Source organism: Macrobrachium nipponense, chromosome 45 (assembly GCF_015104395.2).
Source record: "Macrobrachium nipponense isolate FS-2020 chromosome 45, ASM1510439v2, whole genome shotgun sequence".
Lineage (NCBI taxonomy): Eukaryota > Metazoa > Arthropoda > Malacostraca > Decapoda > Palaemonidae > Macrobrachium > Macrobrachium nipponense.
Genome location: NC_061105.1, coordinates 31,159,610 through 31,179,723, shown reverse-complemented (window position 1 = coordinate 31,179,723; position 20,114 = coordinate 31,159,610). Strand labels below are relative to the sequence as shown.

Below are 20,114 nucleotides of genomic sequence, written 5' to 3'. Positions count from 1 at the left end.
TTTTTTTTTTTTGCTAGACCTTTTTTCCACTTTCTGATTTTCTGGAACAAGATCCTTCTGTCTCTTGGTATGCATGACTGATGTTTACTTTTCTTCTTCGGTATATATATCCACTATTTTCTCTAATATATAATATCTCCGTATTTACCTTTATGTCATCACTTACGAAAATATTATCCCAATCTTTGTTTAATTCTTCATTTATTTCTGACCATTTTTATATTTTTACTGTAGAAGTTGGGTATTTTCCATATCCTTCCCACTTTTTCATTTCTTGCTTATCTCTGTTTTCACTTGCTTTGGAATGGACTGTTAATTCTATGACATTATGGTCTGAAATACTCGCATTATAAACTATTATTTCTTTAACATAATTCATCTCGTTCACAAATACTAGGTCTAAAGTATTTTCCTTTCTTGTTGGCAGGTGATTTATTTGTTGAATGTTGTATTCTAGTAGCATATCTAATAGCTTTTCGAATTGCCTCTTATCTTCTGCACTACTATTACTCTCTTTTTTATATGTATAAGTACATCCACAATCTCCTATTCGTTCTTTCCAGTCTACGAAAGGAAAGTTGAAGTCTCCAGATAGGAGAATAGTCCAGTCTTGTGATTTCTACATATATCATCCAATTTTCTATTATTAAGTCAAACTCTTTAGTATTTAGGAGGTCTATATATTACCATGTTCATTAATTTTTCAGATTCAAATTCTACGCTATTAGTTCACATTCTGATTGTTACTATATTTCTCATATATTTTTTCCTTGTTTTTTGTCTTTCCCATATATTGCGGTTCCCCCTTGATTCCTATTTTTTCTATCTGATCTATAAGTTTGAAACCCTTTTATTTGATCATCATTCCAGTCTCTTGGGAATACCAGGTTTCACTTATATTCATTATATCTATTTTCTTTTCAATTTGGGTTAGTTCTTCTAAGTACTCTATTTTTCTTTTTGAGTTACTCGTAACTAAACCCTGCGCATTCATCACTATGATGGTTTGCGTGTTTTCTCCTTCATTTAATATTGGTAATAATAAGGATTTTCCCATGTCTCTTTCCTGTTTCTGGTATGTTGTTCTTTTTTTCATTTCCAGAAATTCTGACATTAAAAAATCCAACTTTTCCATAATATTTGTTCTTCCTTCATCATAATTATTCATTTTGTGTCTGAATCTGCAATTTTCTCCTCCATATCTGCAATATCCCCTTGCATAATAAAAACAGTTGTTATCTCTTGAGTAGAATCTTGGAGCTGATGCATTGAAATTTTTTGCTGGCACCTCTGCATATCTCGTTGATGGCTTGCTTTTTTCTTTTACCTGATATTCTTCATTCCTCTCTTTATTTGTTTCTTTCTTATTTTGGATTTTTTATTGCTTGATTGGTTTATTTATTTGACTTATTTTTCATGGCTACAGGGTGCATATATTTACATTTTTTGTCGAACTTACATCCTTTTCCTTCTTTAGGTTTTTGCATATTTTTGGATGTAGATCTCTGCAATCATCCTCATATCCATCTAAGTATGCACATTTACCATATATTTCATAGTTGTGACATACCTTAGGATGTTTGTAGTAACATTTTTCTCCATATCTGCAATTCCCTCTTTTCAAAAGGTTGCAGACTTTGTCTTTTTTGTATATTTTTTCCTCTTTCCCGTCATTGTGTAGATCTGGGTAGAGCCTCTTCGGCATTTTCTTTTGTGCTGTCATATCGTAATTTATTTCTTCGTAGGTATGCTGCTTTATAGCCTCATATGTAGTATCAATGAGTATCTCTGCATCCATACTTTTTATCTTGTTCTTTGTTTTCCTTATCTTTTTCTGTCATTTCAGTTTTGTTTACTTCTCTTACGTTTTCCTCTTCTTCTTCTTCTTCTTCTTCTTCTTCTTCTTCTTCTTCTTCTTCTTCATCCTCAACTATTTGTACATTCAATCTTGATTTAATAACATTGTCTATCCATGGTAGACATGTTGAGCAAAAAATTCTTGTGTCTTTTCTCATATCTTGCATTACCTCAGCACACTGTGGATGGGTCGGAATGTTGCATGCAGCACATTTTCTGATTAGGTTTTGTGGATTAACTATGCTATACCACACCTTACACAGTTTACATGCTTTGGCATTCTTTTTCCTAATGCATCAATTAGGATATTCACAAGGTTCACTTTATTCATTTTCTTTGTCGGAATATGTTGGTTTATGTATATTTTCTTTATGAGTCTCTTGACCACTTGGATTTTATTTGGAACTTCTTCAATTATTTTCAAGATGTTTTCATTTGATTTGTTCCAGTTTGAAGGATTGTATCCTTCTAATATATCTATGAATGATTTTGTATCTTTTTGGTTAGGACTGTTGCTGATTTCATAGATCAGAAATGCCAGTTCCCTTCCTGCTACCTCATCGTATTGCGAATCTGCCAAGCAAGCTAAATCTCGCCATTTTTTTCCGCAGTTGGAGCTTACTGCCATCTTGTTCTGATTTACAGTATTTCACTTGATAAACTAACTTAGAAGACGCTTTATCCTACTATTTCCACACTAATCTTATCACCGATAGTTCACGAACACTTCTAGATATTTCTCAAATTCTAGACGTATGTTAAACTTGTGATATTTGTTGATTAATCTGACTTCGACCAGGAACGTCTCACCAAGCAAGAGAGAGAGAGAGAGAAGGAGAGAGAGAGAGAGAGAAGGAGAAAGAGATGCGAGAGAGAGAGAGAGAGAGAGAGAGAGAGAGAGAGAGAGAGAGCATTTTCTAGGAACCATGGAAGGGAAGTAGCAAGTAGGAGAGTGATACTGGGAGTGCAAGAGTAGAGAGAGAGAATAACCGGCGACCCAAAACCTGACTTATGGAGTTTTGATGGTAATGCGATATTGAAGAACCTCTCCGCCTCTTTCATGATCTCGGTTTATATTAAGTAACATCCGAGAGGCTGGCAGAAGGCAATTCAAGACTTGTGGTGCGGCCTGACAAACATGGGACGAGTGCCGGCTTTTTTAATGATTTCCTATCTCTCTCTCTCTCTCTCTCTCTCTCTCTCTCTCTCTCTCTCTCTCTCTCTCTCTCTCATAAGCCAAACAAGAAAAAAAATAAATGAATTCTAGAAGCAGTTAATATTTGGTGTTGCGAAATTTTTTTTTTAGGTTACAGTGATTTTCCAGGTATTGAGTTTGAAGGTTTCATAACACTGAGAATAATTTTCAAGATCCCAAATGGTTCATAGGTTAATGATATTCTGTCGCCATAGGGAAAAAGATACTAAACATTCAATCGATTCAACATGTATGTCTGTATGTATGTTTATGCGTTTATCTATGTATATATGTATAGGGTTTAGTTTAGTTTGACCTTTCGTAAAACGTAAGACAATAAATCCTTACTTATCATTTTCGAAGTACATCTGTAATTCCTCGCCGTACTGGATATCCTAGTATCATTAAAGTGCTCAACCTAACGTAAGAAAAATGCTTAATTTCATTAATCTCCAAGAAAAACTGGTCACATTATAATCTTAATAATAGGCATTAGACATCTGAAAAAAAAAAAAAAGTTATAAAATCCTTGAGAGATTATTATACACATTCACCACAATTTATTTTCCTACTCGGCCTACGACTGCCTAGCGACGATAAGCCAGTTTTCTTCCGAAAGCAGACGTGCCTTCTCTTCACAACACAATGGATCTGGTGAGTTTATCTAGAATTATTCAAATCTCTTTCAAACTTGGGGGAATTAGCAATGCCTTAATCTTAGTCTCATATATACCATATAAGAATTGAATCCCAATAGCGTTTACCAAAAGTCAACTGAAAGGATAATTTGAAGTTCAGGAAGTACTTTTGTTAGTTAGTGCTGACGCTAAATACGCAATAAACCTAAACATATTAATGTGATCTATAAATCCGAGAGGTAAAAATGAAGAGTTAATTCGGGTAAGCGTTGAATATTTTTTAAATATGCAATTAGTAAGCTTATAATATTTCTTTTGGATGCTGATTTCATGGAAAATAATTCGTGATAGGATAAAACTTCTATACTACTAATAAAGTACGTTTTATTGTTAAGCCTATCGGGATATTAAAACGCACACGATTTTTCTTCCAAACTAGACACCCTTTTTCTTTACTTTCAATTATGTTATACAAGCTTGTTTTTCATGATTTACAGACCTAATTTACATAACATTTAAGGATTATGATTTCTTCCTCAGAGTAAGTTTAGTGCTTAAAGTGCACATTACGAAGCCTAGCAAAGCTATCTAAGACAGTTAAGTATGACAACTTACAAGGGCAAGAAGTATTATACAATAATTCTCTAACCTTACAACAAATCTCATTTTAGACAAACTTTACTTTGTACTCTTACTTAAGTTGGGATTCACTTGGAATCAAGTCATAATGATGTAGGATTATTGCCAGCTCATGAGCTAAAGGAGGGGAGGGAAGGAGCGGGGTGGGTGGGTGGGTGGGTGGGGTCTGGGAGACTTCAGCAGGAAAACAAGTAAATAAGAGGGGAAAAAGAACAAGACGGCTTTGGTAACTTGTTTGGTCTTCATCTAGTTGGTTTACCTATGGGGGTGCAATAGATACCAAAAATTACCTTGGATATCTGTACTACATAATAAAACGGATAAAACTAGATTCATCTTGAAACTCATAACATACACTAAAGTTCCGATGGTGGACTGATTTGTTCACTGATATCAAACCGCCCTTACAACTCAAAAGACAATTTCCACTTCAGTTCAATAAAAGCAAGATCCCAAAGCATTAGTCAGACAGCAGAGAGACCAACAAAGAAATAAAAGGGCTTGGAGTCTTCAGTAACTTCCCCCTCAATTTTCAAAACATTTACCATTTTATAAATATTTGAATTTGTATCTGCTTATACAATGTGTCAATTATTGTTTGACGGCGAGTGATTTTAAATACCCCTTACAATTTCAAGGTACGTTGTAACAGTGTATGTTACCAGAGAGAGAGAGAGAGAGAGAGAGAGAGAGAGAGAGAGAGAGAGAGAGAGAGAGAGGGGGGGGGGGTCCTAGAACTTATTAGGACTCCCCTCTGGCTTAATTTTACCGCAAGTGACAATTATGTTAATATTCTACGATGAACAGTGACTTCTTAAAATGTTATACGAGAACACTTTGTTCAGCCCTTTTTCATCACGTTCCGTTTGAACCCAAACCTCTGCGACAGGTGAATATATCTTCAAGTCTTCAAAAGAAGTGCCTTTCAAGTTAAAAAAAAAAAAAAAAAAAAAAAAAAAAAAAAAAAAAAAAAAAAAAAAAAAAAAAAAAAAAAAAAAAAAAAAAAAAAGAGGCAGACTGAGAGAACAACAATATTATCGTTTCAAGATATCACCCATATGATTTTGATATGGATCGTTTTATAAATAATAATAAACAAAAAAACTCTAAAAGATTCAATACCCCAGGCTGACAAATAGATATACAAAAAAATAAGCTTGAAGAATCCATTGGCAACTACAATAAATGTTTCGGCTCTCTTGTATTTCGGCCAACCGAAAACGGCTTTTTTGTCTCTTTAATCCTTCGCGGCCCAGATTAAAGAGAAAAAATCTACAGTGATATATACTTTTTTTTTTTAAATAAATAATGTGTACTGCTTTTCATTCACAAAACTAAACTGGCAGAATTCATGGCACTACTTTTCATTCACGAAACTAAATTAATAGAATCCATGGCACTGCTTTTCATTCACGAAACTAAATTAATTTAATAGAATCCATGGCACTGCTTTTCATTCACGAAACTAAATTAATGGGATCCATGGTGCTGCTTCTCATTTACCATCTTGTCCAATCGTAGGATCACCGTGTCCCTGCGAACCATCAAAATCGATCCCGCGACCCATAGTTTGAGAACCACTGGACTCTAGTCGATATCTTTTTCCCTTTCTAAACAAAGTTGACCTCACTCAAGTGAATTCGTATTTGATTTATCTGCTGGTTAAGGGTCTTGCTGTGAGGGAAAGCTTGGAACGTTAGGTGAACGCCGTGTACTGAAAATGAGGTGGGTAGAAATGAAACAGGAACAAGACTGGTAAAATGCAAATTATGTTAAGGAAAGAGGAGCAAGCTAGAAATATTATGCAAATGATAAATGGGTGAATTGATAACATGATATATCAGCTAATTGATAACATGATATATCAGCTTAAGGACTGACACCAGGAACGAAATACTAAGTAGGATTAAGAAACAAAAACAACACGACAATATCTCATCGAGTTCAGAGAGGCTAATATTAGAAATAAAACAGAGGAAGCACTGCTTTTCAACATTTGGGCGGTGCCAAACAGATATGTTGCCAAGCGAGAAACTGTAGACAGCGCCTGCTTCCCAAACAGCAGCTTGCCCTCAGGAAAATGGCATTCGCTATCTCAATGGCAGACATTTTCATTACAAAGATAATAGACTGTATAAAGGAAGTTATATTCGGTAGTAATCTTGATTTGCTACTAAAAGATCGTATGCCTTTAATAAAGTTTTTAAAGGTATTTGCTCTGAGCTGACAATGAAGAGATTATGCATTTTCAGAAGTTAGTTGTAAACCTGCAGCCTAGTTGTGTGAGGTAGGAACTATCTAGCCATTAACTATAATTAATGGCTAGATAATTATCTAATTTATAGAAAGTGCAATAGCGCTTTGCATGATGCGGAACTTAAATATTTGAGTCGTGGTGTTTTATCCATGTACATCTATCATTCCAATTGCAAATGAATAGCTATCGTACATGAATCTGTCTCATTAAAGTTAAGACGTCTTTTGGATTAACAATTTGAAGAGAGTTTCGTCCCCTCTGACTTGGCAATATTTCATTTGCCTCGCCTTCAATTCTGAAGAAAACTCCAGAAGGGAACTTTCCTCATTTGAAGAGTGAAGATTAATTAACTAAAACATTTCCAATGTCTTGGAAAATGTAGCTAATAAAGGGAGTGGGCTAAATGCTGCACGGGAAAATCTGGAGAACTCCGAGAAATAGCAAGACTGCTATATTTAGGGACGCTGTTACATCTTGGAATGCTTTGGATCGTTTAAATCAGCTGAGAGAGATGATAAATCACAATGCTTGATGTGATTTAACAAAGATCGGTCAATCTTTGGGCAGTGCCTTATTTTTACTTTTATTTCTATACTTCTAAAGTAAAACGTATTCATTCATTTATGATTTTGCATAGATATTTTTTGCCTTTTGTGGAATTCGTTATTTTCTCTTGCTAGAATTGTAATCACATGGTATTAATTATATCCCCCTATGTGCGAGAGGAACTGATTTCACTTATTTAAACTTCATTGTTATCCTAGTCTAATTGGATGTAGTAAACGGCAAACACAGCGACCAGATATTAACTTACCATGACATAATTTTTTTTTTTTTTTTTACTTTTAAGTAAATCGGTAACAAGTGTCGGTGGGCAAATTATATTTGAAGTGACAGAAAACATAACACAATAAAGAACAAGTTAAAAATGCGTTGCACGTATATGTCAAAACATGCGAGCACGAGTATTTGTGTATAGTTTAAATATTAGTATGTGTATAATGCAAATTCATGTTTGTAGTTCCTACAAACGTCACTTGGTTTACCTAAAACTAATAAAAAAAAAAACTTCAGTGCATAATAACGGAAACAAGGAAACTTCAATTCCATGAAAGTAGCGATATTATTATATTAATAAGAAGGTATTTTCTTAAAGCAAATATTCAGGAATTCATTTGTAATGATGAATACTCTGTCATAAAGCTTCTTTTTTTTTTTTAACTTACAATCAATTCCCGAGTCAGCATAAGGTGTATTTTGATTCTTTGTAAACCTGACTTGCACATTTTTGACTCATGCCAAACCCTTTGCTTTTAACGACAGAGAGAAAGGTGGATTCCGTTCACCACTTTCCATGACTACAAGTATAATGTTTTCCTTAATATTCACTCCCATGGCTCCTATTAATGACTTTTATCTCCCTAGAAAAGAGTAGTGTTAACACTGCATATGGACCAATTTTTCATACATATATTTTACGATGGGTAGGGATAAAGAATTTTCTCTATGTAGAAAAATGTAACTAATAAAGTAACAATCATTTAGTTAAGATTAAAGTTCCTTTTCATTGCACAATGTTAAGCTTTCTATCTAAAAATTGTCATGTTACTCTATAAAAAAAAAACGCGTGTAAGCCGCTGATACATTCCGAGCCAAAATACTTCTATAAATGACATTTATTGTATACATTACAGAGTTTAGTACTCAGAAAATTCCCCCCACTCCTACACACCTATGTCTCTTACTCTTAAAAAAAAAAAATGAGAATAAAACTGGGAAAAAGGAGAACAGATAAGATGACTTTTTTCCCTCTTTCCTCTTCCACCTCGAACTCGCCTTCTCCCTTCGATAAGTCGAGAAAGAAACAGTCCAAAAGCGTTCTGTAGTGATCGGGTTGTTTTTCCTTCAGAATTGAAGTTGGTCTGCCCCAACTGAATTCGAAACACGATTTATCCGCTGGTGAGAGAGAGAGAGAGAGAGAGAGAGAGAGAGAGAGAGAGAGAGAGAGAGAGGTTGGAGTGGCGGGTAAAAACGTTAGGGACTTTAGGAGGAAGTAAAGAATAAGGATAGAGAGGGGATGAAAGAGAAGACGCACAAATAGGAAATGTTTAAGGTAAAAAAGGATTAAGAGAAGGGAAAGCCTCAGATACAACTGAACAGAAAAGTACGGAAATCTTAGCACTGGAAAAATTACATAAAAACAGAGAATAAACAGACTCATACGAAAAGGGAAAAGGAGGGAGAGAGGGAGGGAGCAGCGGAGCAATAGAGTGACATTTTGAGTTTAACCCTGAACCTAAGTCGGACTTTGTCGGCAAAGCCAATCTGAGAGGAAGAGAACATTCAAGACTTGTGGTTTGAAAAACTATTGACTATTGTTTTACCTTGGCATCATTTTGTTTTTCTTGGCTGGGCTTTCTTTGTTATTGTTGGGCCGGTGAAAAAGTCAGTCTCTTCATTGTTTTTGTTGCGATCAATCTGCTTTTCCATGGTTGCGTTTAGGTCTTTCTGTAGTGTATAAATCTATGGTCTACCGCAGAGCTTTGTTTTCTTGCATACAGGAGTTTAAACAATTTTCTTCCCCTGGGATTAAATCATCATTATGGGAGAAGTAGCATGTTCTTCCCAATGAACGTTTACAGATCCAGTTAAAGTTTTTCTTATTATTTCTAAGAAGCTTCCGTTTCCGTAGGGAAGAATAGAACAGTTATACTTGAAATTAAAAAGGAAAGCAATATATTTTAAATTTTTTCCTCTTACTTTTAGGTTTACAAAAAACATCACTACGAAACAGCTTAACGTAGTCGAGGTTTTCTGCTAACGTACTTAGACACAGGCGACCACAGATACATTGGAAATACACAGCTCCTTACTAACTTACTTTGCAAAGGAACAATCAGATCATCACAAACTTCACCATGTTGCTTCACAGCCTTGGCAAGACTGATAAACTGTCGGCCAATGTTCTACAGATGAAAATATCTTTATGAATTTTATGTTTTTAGGATTTTGTAAGTCCATCTCTCTTGGTCTTTTCTTCTAAAAATCAAATTAGGATTTTCACGCACTGTGAGGCACTTTCTGGTAGTTTACGTTACTTGACAGGACTCTTTGCTTTGCTTCCTTGTCTGTTGCTTTGGTTCCCTGAATACCAACATGGCCTGGAACTTGACAAAACTTTATGCTTTTCAACTTGCAAGAAAAGCGAAACTACCTACCTTTCTCGAATTGTTATTATAACTGGATTTGAAGAATGTCCACAGCTGACAGGCCATTGAGAGAGTCAGAAGAGATTGTAAAATTTTGAACGAGACATGCTCTACTGTAAAAATTGACGATTATTTTGGCATTCTACTAGATGTCACACCTTATGAATAACGGCAGATGAGACTCCTTTAGGTGTTTTTGAGACATCAACATAAGAATTTAGTTTTGACTTCCATAGATCCGTCTTTCCTATCCGAGATATTTCTTACCCATGGAAGATTCAAGGATCATCCGAGGCGGAAATTTATTACACACCGATGGTATAATGTTTCATCTGTTACATCTTCAGAAGTTCTTATTTGATTAGCCTATCAGACAGAAAGGAATTTATAAATCTTATCATATTTCCCCTTATCCCCATTTTAATTAGTTTCTTAATCATTCATTGGCACCAAGTGTCATCATCGTGCGCTTTCTGTAGGTCAAAAAAGATACCTATCGCTTGAGCAGAGTTGGCAAAACCTAGCTGATTTTGGTATGAGAGCTAAAGTAAGGGATCTAAAGTACCTCTATTTTTCCTGAACTCAGACTTACTGGGGGATAATAGATCTTTGGATTCAAGAATTTTAGCATTTCATAAAGGATTGTCTACTCTCCTGGAGATTTAGGCTCAGCATTATAGGCCTCATTACTATTTGTACCAATGCACTATGTAATTTGGGAGTTCCTTATTTGCTGAAACTGAGGGGAGTTGTTGTCAGATCTAGAAATTTAAGAAAGTGATCTCCCCGCTTGTCTGCTACATCTTTGGGTTTAATTATTGTTACATTCTCCATATTTAAGTTGCGGAAGGAGAGGGAATATAGTTTTCTGATAATTTCCCAATTTTCCTCCATTCTATTGGAGATAGTTTTAATTTGTTCCTTTTATATAACAACACCAAGATTCTATCTGAACTTTTGTTAAAATAATTTTATATTTTCCAGGTTATGTTGGCATATTTTTAGGCTGTTGCAGAGCCTGTAAGACTTCGTATAACATTTTCTACCAATTTTACATAAATTACTACACGCATTATTTCACCATGAAACACCAGATCTTCTTTGTTGACCTTTTATTAATAGAATATACTCTGAGGCATTTAAAAACTCACTTAAGTGAGAGTTCAAAGATTCAGAACTTTTTACTTAACACCTTTACTGTATTTTTCCCATTATGCCTCCCTCACCTCCACTTTGGAAGTGACTCAGTTGGGGAATTTTTTCGAGAATTTTAAGGGAATAGAATCATTGTCACTACCATTTGGGAATTCATCCAGTGTCCATGTATAATTGACAGATATTGATAATGTATATAAATTGTGAAGTCATTCATCCATCATTAAAGAGAAAAATATTTTGGGCAGTGATTAGAAAATGCTACAAGAAATGAAAAAAATATATTTCTTTTCTTGTAGCAATATTATCCTTCCATGTTTAGCGGCCACAGTTTTATTTTGACAGACATGATTAATTGTACGAAAACCCTGATTTCTCTCTCTCTCTCTCTCTCTCTCTCTACACACACACACACACATACACACACACACACACACACACACATATATATATATATATATATATATATATATATATATATATATATATATATATATATATATATATTACCGAGGTTCCAACCTCAGTACATTTTAAAAGGGAAAATATGTTGGCTGCAAGGACCGTGCTGCAAGGCACTGAGGTGACATCCGTTTTTTTTCTCTCTCTCTCTCTCTCTCTCTCTCTCCTCTCTCTCTCTCATCTGATATTAATATATATATATATATATATATATATTATATATATATATATATGTATATATATGTGTATATATATATATATATATATATATATATATATATATATAATCTTAAACGCCCCCCTCTCTCTCTCTCTATTACCTAAGGCAATTAAATCAGACTCGTGAACTACAAAAATACATTTCTTTAAGAGCAAAGCATTAACTAAATAAATCAGGTTCTTAACGAAAAATGAAAAGTTAAACTCAAAATCCAAATATCTCAGATAACCATAGGGATTGAACCAAACCCACTCCATCCCTTTTCTCTACAATAACCAACGTTAGTTAAGTCGTATAACTAGGAAAAGGCATAGCACAGTCTAGTAACACCACGGGACGTCAATTAAGTTCCCATTTCTAAATAAGTTACGAGATCAGTTCCCCTTTGGTCCAGATCCGCCTATAAGAAGACAGGAGAACACATCCATAAGCAAAGATTATAAATCAAAATCAAAAGGTTAAATGAAATAGAACATCTTTGAAACAAATATTCAAAATACAGTCAAGCCACACTTTTGGCTAAAAAATAAGTATGCTTACCCATTCAACAGATTACACACACTTAACCAAAAACACAATCAAAGGAGCCATCTTGGCCCTTTGCCGACTTTGTATCATTCTCCATTTTGGCTAACTTACTCTCTCATTATGTAGGGAAATAGCTCACACGAACGCAAGCATGAATTAACACACACGACACTCCCAAATAAGTGTCGTCATTAATTTTGTCACAAGTTCATGACGTCATTATACAGATCATTGTTCACGCCCAAGAATCAGCCCCAAACCAGATTCAGAAAGCATATCTGCATCCACTCACGCATGGACACAGGACTTGGTCTGTTCTGCTTAGGCAGCAACCTTCGACATCACGCCACCCAAGGAAGTTGTGTCAACATTTCCGAAGCTGAGCTGTCTTGCCACTTTAGGACCACTGTTTCCATGGAGAGTAAAATTGATGACCTCTACATTCTAAAAATATCAACGCTCATCACGTCTTCTTCACAAAAAAAAAAATAATTCATGGATACAGTTTTCAAGGGTACAAATCATATTCATAATATATAGGTATATATATATATATATATATATAAATTATCTATATATATATATATATATATATATATATATATATCGGTAAAATTATAGCCGTCGACCTGAAACCTATACTCTAACCATTCTTGATCGTCAGGGTATAAGTTTCACTCTGTCGCCTCACAAGCATTCGTGGAATGTTAAACTTAATAATTCTTTATATCCTTTTAGTAATATGTTAATATAGATACAATTGTTTTCGATGTTTTGTTTTGCAGCTCGTAGATTCTTCGGCCTCCTATAAGAAACCACTAGGTTATCCTTTAATATCCGGTATGTATACCATCAGAGAGAGAAGCATCCTTGCAACTCATGCTTGAGCTGAAGATACTTTTACCTCATATAACATCGAAATTAATAACTTTATTTTCATATCTGCAAGTTAACCTGCTTTTTTATGTTTATTTAAGCAGTCTATTCCACACATTGACGGGGAAAGCGATTGTCATATTTAAAATGTACTTGAAAATATCACAAAAATTACGATAAGACGTTGCAAAAATATGGTTCAGTGTTTATCTATGCAAAATTAATTTCTTTTTTCCATTCAAAAGTATGATTCAAATCCAACCTGGAGCTATGCTAATCCTGGAAATATTCCCAATTACTGAATCACCGTATCTATTTATTGCAATCTAATCACAGAAAAAGGAAACGGAGGAAGTCGTTGAACTCGAACGTGGCCATGTAAGGTTTCAGACATGAGACAAATACGCAATCCAACATTGGCAAAACCTATTAATGTCTCTCACACAAAAGGGCGTTAACATTTAATATCCGGTATGTATACCATCAGAGAGAGAAGCATCCTTGCAACTCATGCTTGAGCTGAAGATACTTTTACCTCATATAACATCGAAGTTAATAACTTTATTTTCATATCTGCAAGTTAACCTGCTTTTTTATGTTTATTTAAGCAGTCTATTCCACACATTGACGGGGAAAGCGATTGTCATATTTAAAATGTACTTGAAAATATCACAAAAATTACGATAAGACGTTGCAAAAATATGGTTCAGTGTTTATCTATGCAAAATTAATTTCTTTTTTCCATTCAAAAGTATGATTCAAATCCAACCTGGAGCTATGCTAATCCTGGAAATATTCCCAATTACTGAATCACCGTATCTATTTATTGCAATCTAATCACAGAAAAAGGAAACGGAGGAAGTCGTTGAACTCGAACGTGGCCATGTAAGGTTTCAGACATGAGACAAATACGCAATCCAACATTGGCAAAACCTATTAATGTCTCTCACACACAAAAGGGCGTTAACATTTTTCGAGCTCAGTGACAAACATCGATTTTTAGAAAATATTCCAGAGCAAATATAGTTTTAGGCAAGATATTCAATCCATATGACGAAATAAATTACAGGTCACAATTTTACAGCTGTCAAAAGACATCAGGATCCACAGCAATCGATACTGAGGGAAATTACATAATCTTATGTTAAATCCGCTACTCTCATAAATCATAGCATCCCAGTTCTAAAACTTTAAGATCAGGAGTGGATATCATGAGCCGATGAAATTCACGATAGTCACTTCAGGTCTCTTCTCTCCACACCCCTTGAGAACCTGCCCCGCAGCGATGGACCCAAATTAGACAAGTATTTTGGGGGGTCTCTTACGGATAAAGTACATAACGATTAGACCTTAGATAATTAACGTTCAAAATTTATTTCAAGAAATTAATCTCTCACAATAATAGTAAAAATATTTTACTTTTCGATACATTACCAAAAACCTTACGTTTCAATAACTCTACTTGAGCAAAATTGCAGTTCAGTCTAAATTCAGACTCTGCTGCAATTGGCAAGATGTTTCTACAAAGACCTAAGCTGAATTACTGGAAATACCATTGGAAAAGACAGTATTGTCACGACTGTTAATAAGACCAAAATGTTCAATCACAGTGAACAAGATATTCAAAATATGATTCCTTAGAAAAAAAAAAAAAAAAACTCCATACACTAGTTTTATTTGTTTGTTCGTTTGTACATTATCAAATTAAATTGAAGACTGGACCATTTTTACCAATCCAACACGACGACGAAAAACGAGGAGAACTTGATTATTTACTATCTTGTACATTATGGGTCTGCATACAAGGAGGATTGCTGCACACTACGCGGGATAATAAAGAGAGGCGTAACCCCAAAAGCCCTTTACCACAAAATAAGCCTCAGGATATGTAGCCCGCAGTTTATTGACGCTGAAATTACAACTATTTATGATATTGCATTGAAACTTAAATACCCAAGACTTTTGTAGATGTGGCATGGAAAAGAGCTAGAAAAACATTTTATTCAACTAATGACAAACTTGAATTTAGTAAGCATAACATTCTAAAATTACCTTATGATGAAAGGTTTTTAGATATTCCTAGAATTTTAAAGCTTTTTAACATAAATGTTGTTTTCAGTAATATTAATGTCATATTGTTAGTAATCAAAAATTCTCCTAAAGATCTTCCAGGCTGCATATATGAAATTCCTTGCAAAAAGTGTGATAAAGTCTATTACGGACAGACCGGCAAATCTCTTTCACAGCGTCTCAAGCAACATCAATATTCTGTGAGAACTGGGCAAATATCGAATGCATTATTCGTACATATGAGAGATTTAGACCATCCTATTAACTGGAGTCAAGCAAGAGCCTTAGTCCCATGTAATGACACAGTTAAAAGGAATATCATTGAATCTTGTTTCATCAAGTCAAATAATAGAAATGTTCTAAATTAAAGTCTTGGTTTATTTAAACTTGATGCTTTCATAATGAAAAAAGTTGTAGATAAATATAAGCAACAAAATTAATATATTCAGTTTTTACATGTTTTGGACTGTAAAGATACTTTGTAATTTCGGTTCGGACCAGAATCTGTTTAAGTTTGTGACCGTGTGATATCCAATAATCCTGGAATATCTCTTTTAATTTTTACCCTTTTGATAATTAACCATCTGGTATTCCTGATCTTGTTTGTACCTGAGGCCTTCCTCTCCAATTGTACTTTAGTAGCTCCTTGACGATGTCTGAGTAAAGACGAAAGCGCTTGGATTTCTGACTATCATTTTCCCCTGGTATTCGCTTATTTATGAAGTCACGTGCATCGACTGTGATTTTTTGCAAGATATAATAATTATATAATATAATAGTATATATAATTATATCAATATAATATATATATATATATATATGACTTAAAAAATACAGTAATATATATATTATATAATATATATATATAGATATATATATAATATGATATATATGCTTAAAAATCACAGTAGATATATATATATATATATATATATATATATATATATATATATATATATATAATTACACACACACATATGTATAATGTATATATATATATAATAATTCGTATAGTATACTATATAAACATAAATAGAGTGAAGAGAATAATAAAAAAAATCCTTACTTAAAGGCATTATACACGAAAGTTACGGTTAAAAAGTTAAATTTCCTGGTCCAAACGGAGTGATTCACACACACACACACACATATATATATATATATATATATATATATATATATATATATATATATATATATATATATCAGTACACTGTTTTTCTGCGCTAAAATACAATCCATCTCTCTCTCTCTCTATTCCTAAAAACTCTAAGATTACGCTTGTCACTGCAAAGCCTTAACGTAAATGAAGGAAAAAAATGAAGAATTTCCGACTTTTGGGAGAGAGAGAGAGAGAGAGAGAGAGAGAGAGAGAGAGAGAGAGAGAGAGAGAGAGAGAGAGAGAGAGAGAGAGAGAGAGAGATTATTTTAGCAATTTATAACACCAAGAGACACAAGACATTATCCAAATCTTTCAAAATACTTCCTGATATATTTTGACAAATTGAAATATCTCTCGTGATATATAGAAACTCAATGAAGAATAGAGAGAGAAGAGTGTGTGTACTGGGTATGGCCTCTGCAGATATGGATTCCAGTTAGAAGAAAATATGGCTTTGTCCGGCCTCGGCAGCAGCTGTTGTTCGGACGTTGCTGTCCACATGTCCAGCGATTTACTGAGAGAAGTCTGACACAGGAATCTTGTTTGCTGTAGCGGCCTATTCACTGCTGAGGATGTAGATCTCTGATGATGGAGCTGAAGAGCCCAAGGAAAAGGAACTGGACGAGAGAATTGAGTCCTTGCGAGACACCCTCCAGCAGGTGAACTTGACATAATAAATCGTCAGTTGCAGCAGAGGTCGACTACTATGAAGGCGTTGGACAGATCAATTATGAGGTGTTGCAACAGCAGGCATGGTGAGAAAGGGCCCACTCGCTCGAGGCTGAAACTTTGTTTCTGAAGAAGGACAACGATAAAGATGGAGAAACAACAGCTGGAAAACAAGATCCTCAAGATCACAGAAAAAAAAAATCACCAGATGAAGCACAACACAAAGGAAATTGGGCAGAAAAACGATGCATTATGTCAGGGATCTGTCTGTCCAGTTAGCAACTCTTATGACAGAAGGAGAAAGCCAGCAGCTCAGGACTGAATAAGCATCGTTGATGGCGAGGTTCATCCAGGAACAAAATGACGCGACCGAGGTAGGGCGAATCCGAGAGGAAAGACCTCGAGCTCAGTTTCTAGCGCCTGCTGAAGGAAGTGGAAGACCTCACGAAGGAAAGGCGTCGACTCCAGTGTGAACTTAAGGTGGCGGAACTCAAGAGGATGAAAGGCTTCCCATTGGGATTCTTGAGGACTTGGGAAGTTCCCAAGTCCTCAAGAATCCCAACGGGAAAGCGCCCTTCAAGACACACATGGAAGAGGACGAACGAACAAACGCACTGTCTCCGTCTGTCTCCAAGGAAGGAGGAAGACTTCGAAATCGAGAAGAGACGAGTCGAAGCCTCCGGCAGATTCTCAAACCAACTTTCCACTTCAAGCTCTTTTCCTCACCCTCCACGAGAGTCTGCCATCAAACACAATAAGGAATAAAAACAAGTTTTTGGAGGAAACCAAATGTCTAGTACATATATGGAACCCTCCAAAACGTGAAAAAAAACATGGTACAAGCTATCAGAGGACCGTCCACAAACGAGTTATCGTTCAAAAAGAAGTTGAAAAGCATAGAAGAACATGTCAAGAAATTCTAAATTTATATATATTCAGAAATTCTGAATATATATAAATTCAGAGTTGGAGCGATACAAAACTTCAAGAACTACAGTACAAGCTGTCAGAGGTCCATCCACGAACAAGTTATTGTTCAAAAAGAAGTTGAAAAGCAAATAACACCATGTCAGGAAATTCTAAATTCATATATATTCAGAAATTCTGAATATATATAAATTCAGAGTTGGAGCGATACAAAACTTCAAGAACTACAGTACAAGCTGTCAGAGGTCCATCCACAAACAAGTTATTGTTCAAAAAGAAGTTGAAAAGCAAATAACACCATGTCAGGAAAATCTAAATTTATATATATTCAGAAATTCTGAATATATATAAATTCAGAGTGGCGGCGATACTTCAAGAACTAGTTTTTTTTTTTTTTTTGGTGAGCAGTGCCAATGAGCAGAGGGAAGGCGTTCATTGCTGGCTAAACAAAACCCCTCTGCAATGATTTGGCCCTGTGATGACACCCCAGCAGTGAGGCATCATGCCGTTAAAAGTGCAAGGAGAGAGAGAGAGTGTTAAGAAAAATTTCAGAAGCAAATGGAAGAGATAAGCTACTTTTGCAGGAGCAGGACGGAATACTTATGGAGGAGTTAAAAAAGAATCCTGAGAACGCCAAACATGGCATAACTGCTCACTTAGAAAAGACAGAGGACAGGAGGCTCCAGGAAGACGAGAGGTCAAAAAGAACGTTCCTATAGGTACTAAGAAGGAATTCAGATGGCATTAGTTGTAGATACTGAAGAGGAGGAGGGCTGACAGAAGGGCTGAGAAAGCAGAAAAAGGATGCATGAAGGTCTGCAGAGAAGAGAGACACGGAGACAAAAAATAAAGGAAGGATGGATACACGAAGGAGTCCTGGAAGCGGAATTGAGAGGAGCCGGAGGAAGGAGAGATAAACCAAAGAGAAGTCAAACGGAAGGATAGCAAGAACATCGACAGAAAAAGAAAAACTCTGATTTCCTAAGAGACAAAGGAAGATGCAAAATGAAAAAGAAGCTTTTAGAAGATCATCAAAAAACCGATTTTGTGCAAGGTGAAATTGTCAACGTTCATTTGAGGGGTCCTCCGGAAGACGAACTACAAATGGAAACCTGTTTTAAGGAATTCTAAGAAGTGTTGTTATAGTGAGCAGTGCCAATGAGCAGAGGGAAGGCGCTCACTGCTGGTTAAACAAAACCCTTCTGCAATGATTTGGCCCTGTGATGACACCCCAGCAGTGAGGCATCATTCCGCCAAACGTGCAAGGAGAGAGAGAGAGAGAGAGAGAGAGAGAGAGATAGAGAGAGAGAGAGAGAAAGAATACAGCTCTGCTATAGGATAATGAAAAGGAGGACATTTCAGTCTGAATAATATTAATATGAATAGTCAGTTCCAATAATATTTAAGGCTTTATTATATATTGAAAATATAACGAATTACAATAAGATATGATAAGATTTCATAATTATTATTTTCCAAAATATATACGATAACATTTCTTAAAGCAGAAGATCTCAAATATATGCATTTCTTTTGTTACCATTCCTCATACTCTCTCTCTCTCTCTCTCTTCTCTTTTCTTATCTCTTTGCCCAAATATATTTCATTCATTACTTTGCCCGATTACCATAATTTCCCTCCTCCTCCTCCCATTCAACCATTCTAACTATGTACTGGTTGTTTGAACAAGGGCCACCTTTCAGGAAAGAAGGGCATGATCTCTCCAAGCCAAGTTTGGCGGGGCGACGCCGGTTTTGTTGCTGGCTGTACCTACTCGCTACTTCGCATCGTTAGCTGTTGTAACTCTTCGGGACCACACAGTTAATGAGTGCCTCTTGAGTTTATTTAGGCGTTAATGTTTACTTGAGAGAAATTTCTTATTGCATGTTGGTATATATTTTTAATATACTGGTACATTATGTTTCTGTGTTTCCCAGTATTTTAGTGTACCTAGTAAAATATTTAGTTAAGAAACTAAGCCACCTTTACAATACATTCCGAATAGGAGTGTTTTTAATGTTAAGTGCACAATGATAAATTGGTAATTTTACTTTTCTTTCGTTTAGTACTTTGATCTGTTTGGTACATAAAAAATACTTCCTATTCTTAATTTTTATAATCTTATTCCAATTAATCCTATCTTTTCTGAGGGAGGGCTTAGTTCCTCTTCTTATTCAATAAATTAAAAAAAGTTTAGAGGAATGAAGGAAAGAAGGAGATTTTAAATAAACAAGAAAGGAAAACACCCTG

At 35.1% G+C, this 20,114-nt stretch overlaps 1 long non-coding RNA gene across 1 annotated transcript in view; it reads right to left on the bottom strand.

Moving 5' to 3' along the window:
* LOC135214126 (uncharacterized) overlaps positions 1 to 20,114 on the bottom strand; it is a 361,523-nt gene that overhangs the window by 166,010 nt on the left and 175,399 nt on the right. The gene's annotated exons all lie outside the window — the stretch shown is intronic.